This window comes from Benincasa hispida, unplaced genomic scaffold, assembly GCF_009727055.1.
Source record: "Benincasa hispida cultivar B227 unplaced genomic scaffold, ASM972705v1 Contig387, whole genome shotgun sequence".
Classification (NCBI taxonomy): domain Eukaryota; kingdom Viridiplantae; phylum Streptophyta; class Magnoliopsida; order Cucurbitales; family Cucurbitaceae; genus Benincasa; species Benincasa hispida.
In genome coordinates this window covers 142,701-147,151 of record NW_024064829.1, presented here as the reverse complement: position 1 = coordinate 147,151, position 4,451 = coordinate 142,701, and the positions used below count along the sequence as shown (strand labels likewise).

General features: G+C 35.4%; 1 long non-coding RNA gene across 1 annotated transcript; it reads left to right on the top strand.

The window, feature by feature from the left end:
- Nucleotides 1–284: 284 nt before the first annotated feature.
- Nucleotides 285–4,184, top strand: LOC120069409. The gene is made up of 3 exons (XR_005479528.1): nucleotides 285–479; nucleotides 598–640; nucleotides 1,484–4,184. It is a non-coding gene; the product is annotated as an uncharacterized LOC120069409 (long non-coding RNA).
- The last annotated feature ends 267 nt before the right edge of the window (nucleotides 4,185–4,451 follow it).

Here is a 4,451-nt window from a genome sequence, read left to right as displayed (position 1 = left end):
AACTCCTCCTTTTGTTACTTTTAAATAAAATCCACACACTAATGTATTAACATCTTTATCATTTTGCAATTTTGCATATTTCCATGCCGGATCCTTTCTTATACTGTCCTATCTAATTATTAGAAACTTAACTTGATTAGTAACTACCTTAAGAAATTGCTCACAAAAAGTTAGGATTTGGGAGCCAAGATGTACCTGAATTTTGATGACGGCTGCTGTTTTGTAGAATTTTCTTCTCTGTTTTGAAGCCTTTGTTTTTTTTGACAAAAAAAAGATTCCAATGTGGTAGCGAAGTACTGGTGGCTGGCAGCAAAAAAAAAAAAAAGGACTTTCTTTTCTTTTCTTTTCTTTTCTTTTTTTAAGAAAAACAAAGCTGGACACCGGCACGTATGTCACACTTTCTGTTTTTTGAAGAAAAAACAGAACTGGACATGTCACACTCCCTGTTTTTTAGAGACTTTGATTTGAAGAAGACGAAAGTAACTAAAGTTTGGAGGAGAGATAGATCTGAAGTTTTTTTTTGAAGAGACCATGAATGAAGGAAGAAGAAGAGAGTCTGATTTTTTTTTTTTTTTTTTTTTTTTTTTTTTTTTGAAGAAACCGTGAATGAAGAAGATAGGCCGCAATTTTGACCATTAAGGTATTGTATGTTAATTTGGATGCATTTCGAGTTTGTCATGATCATGGATTTGTTAGGAATCTTGTAAGATAAATATTAGAAATATTTTTAGGATTGCCGAGGCATATTTGTCATTTGTTAAGGAGTTAGTTATTGAAGAGTGGCTTTGAATAGAGCAAGCCAGGAGGGTGAAGAAGACAGTTTTCTGGACATAGTTTATGTGAAAATCCATGTCTCTCAAAGTATTTGGCGAACTTGTAGTTTTCCTTCTTAACACTATTAATATTTCCATTAATTTTTAGTTCCGATCAGAATGGTTCCACTAGAAATTTTATGTTTATAAACCTCTTCCTATAGTGTTTATGTGTTGGAAAAGAAGTTAAAGTCTTGTGTATAAAATCCTGCTTTTTGTCAATATGTTAATATCTGGTGGGCCGTCCAGTTGGAAGGATTAATTAATGAATTATTAGGTATGAACTCTAAAGGGTTTATCAAGTACACGTATGGAGTATTAGAGATGCAACCAATTTTCTATGTAATTGTAGCTGTAAATATTATTCTTAATCAACAAGAAGATTTTCCATTTTAAAGGATAATTTTGTTCAATTATTCATGGTTCTTTCATAAAAAAAAATATATCTGATTTGACCATGTTTGTATGCTTGCTCTATTTATGATCTTCCTGCCTCCCTCCCTCTATTTCTTTTTGTTTTCTTTTTCCTTTTTTTTTTTCTGAGTCTGTGCAAGTTCTTCAAAGCACTATGAAAAAACTATAGATTCATGAATCTTTTGCTTTCCTATTATGGTGCAAAAGATGATCTCTCAGGTTTTAGTGCTGATCTTGGCTGTTGATGTCTTATCCAGAAAATTCTCAGGTAGCTAATGCACGATTTCAAGCTGCTGGTGCAATTCGAGATGCTGCTATTAGAGAGTGGAGTTTTCTTACTGCTGATGTCAAGAGAACTTTAATTAGGTCATTTTTTACTTCTATGAATACTTTACTTTTTGCTTTCGTGTTTCATTGCAATATGTTTCTAAAACTGCTAGGCGCACTGGAAGGACAAAAGGAATTGTTAATTTACTTGTGCTATCTTGGCAATGGTTTGGGGCACTTGGTGGTAGATAAATGCAAAACAGTTGGGAGGTGTGGGATTTAGAAACAAAATATTGGGGTATGACAGAAGAAATTTGAAGGAAGAGGAGCAGAGTGAGATGAGTTTGGTTTCGGAAATGATTAGTTCTTGAAATGGTCATTTCTTGGTTCGATCTCTAGTTCATAAATTGCATGAAGATGATGGCCTTCTGGATTTAATTTGTTTTCAAAGATTTGGGAATGAACTCCCTCAAAAAGGGTAAGATCTTCATTTAGTCTGTTTGTTTGAAGAGCTTCAATTTGAAGATTAATGTCCGTTGTGTGGCTTAAAATCATTCTCAATGTTCGTCAAGTTTGGTGGATGCCAAAAATTTGTTTCATATGGTTTCCTTATAGGAGTTTGTGGAATCAACCATCTACTGGATTTGATGGGGCTATCATGAGTAACATCATTTAACTAGTAAAAGTGTCAAATAATTGTTATCTGGGAATCAACCACCCTTGATTGGCTTTGTGTCACTGAGGCATGTGAAAGAAGTAAAAGAAACTATAGGGGATTATGATTAAACCTATGGTGGCCTGGTGTCAGACGACGCCTGGCCACCTGTGTACGATATCAAGATTTTATGAGTTTTTCTTGATAATTAAATGTGCTTGGGTAAGATAATTGTCCTGTAGCATGCAGCTGGTTTGAATACTAATAGTTATTGTAAAAGAAAAATTGTTATGTATTCATTGAAATGGAAAGAAAGCAAGGAAGCTGTGAATTAATACTGTAAACTAATTTGTGGAATATGTGGCTGGAAAGGAATCAGAAGTGTTTAACACGGTGGTGCTCGGAGGAAGGGTTAGCTTGTGCTAAGCTAATTGTTCTTTGTGGGTATCATATTTTCTTTGATTGCTCCTATATTCATCATATCTTGGATCAAGCTTCTCAGAATTTTCAACTTACTTTGGGTTTTCTCCAATACTTTGAAAAAGCCATTGTTTTGCAACTTCTTTTGGATTTTCAATTGGCTCCATTGTCGACTTTTCTCTGGATTAATGTTGCTAAAAGCTCTTTAATCAGAATTTTGGTTGAACAAAAATCGGAGAATATTTCGGAATTCTCCTATTTCTCACTTCAGTGGTTTTTCCGTTGGTTTTTATCATGGTGTATTTTGAGTATTCACATCTTTTCATTTACTTTATGAAAAGTTCCTTTTTTGTAAAAAAAAGGATCTTAAGATAGGGAGTTTGAGGGACATTCTAAGTAAGTATTATAATTGGGAGCTTTTTAAATAGCTTTGTATGGGTTGTTGATAACTTGTAGAAATACAAGTTATTTATACTGTTTTATTTAGATATTGCGGCTAAAAGAGAGAAAAGTTGCGTCGATTGTATGGAAATTAGCTAAGAAATGCAAGAATTATGAATTATCGTAAATACACCCACTGACACTATTGCGATGGTAGAAAAGAATGTTTCCATTCTGTTTTACAGGAAATCAAGTCACCACATGCGTTAATGGCTCAAGATAAAAAGAACAACGCATCTCCGTCGCATTATGCCCGTCAACCAATAATGAAGAGACGATCAACGCAATGACGGTGCATGCGATAATCGATCCAGAGCTTAACTTCCACCGCATGCAGTAATCAAAAACAACACTGCATGCTGACAAATGATCGAAGATGCAAAAGAGCAATGCAATTGCAGAGGATTTAGACACATGTACAGCTAACCGTTGTGCATTTCTGATGGGATTGATTGCATAACAGAGAAATATTCATTCCACCATTTCTGGAGCTGCCTTAACAATAAAGTGGGGTCCACACTGCAGAGAGTCAAAGGTGAGCCTATAAATAGCCTTGGCCATTCCATTGCAAAATATACTTGATACAGGCATATTTTGATATTTGTATATTGAGAGAGAGTCTAGTCTGAAGAGCCTGATTGGAGAAGATTCGGGAAGAATTAAGAGACAAGGCCGAGAAGTTAGTCTTAGGACAAACCCTTTCAATCCCCACCGTTTAAGCTCTGTACCAAGGTCACTTCTACTGGACGTGCAAGCCTTAGAGGGAAGCTCTTCTATCCATTCAATCAATTTGCCAGCAAGCAAATCAACCGTCCAGATCTGTGTCAAGACGTTGACACTCTTTTGTATTTGTTTCGATCTCTTTATCATCAATTGTATTCACCTTCTTAGTCTATCATTCACACCATGTATCAGACGGTAAATATTAGTATTGAATGTCATGATCATTTTCATCTCCATCTTTCTGCCTATTTCCGTTCTTCCATGAATCGCTTTCTCCACGATGTTTTCTTAATCCCTTGGTAATTAATAAGAATTAAGCAAGTAAATTAATCTGTGCTAAAGAAATAAATATGTTTAGCTAAAGCATGCTAGACGACATCTTCACCTGTGAGAGCAGAAGTGAAGATGCCATTCCTCCTATTGAGAGAAGGCTGGAAGAATACGTTAACTAAAGCGAGAAGTACTTCCAGAGATTGAAGCAACCTTGCATTCATTATGTTCATCCCTGTTTCACCACGGAGATGTGGGAACGCAGCCGATCACCGAGAGGTGTACGCCAAGCGAAAGCAGAACCTTAGTTATATCTTTAACGCAATAAATGAACTTGCGATGTTTATACTAGTTATCCTTTCTGTTTCTGTTTCATACATAAAGACTTGCCACCGTATAACATGATCCTTTGTATAATCTTCACAGTCAGTTTCAAACTCAGTATCATG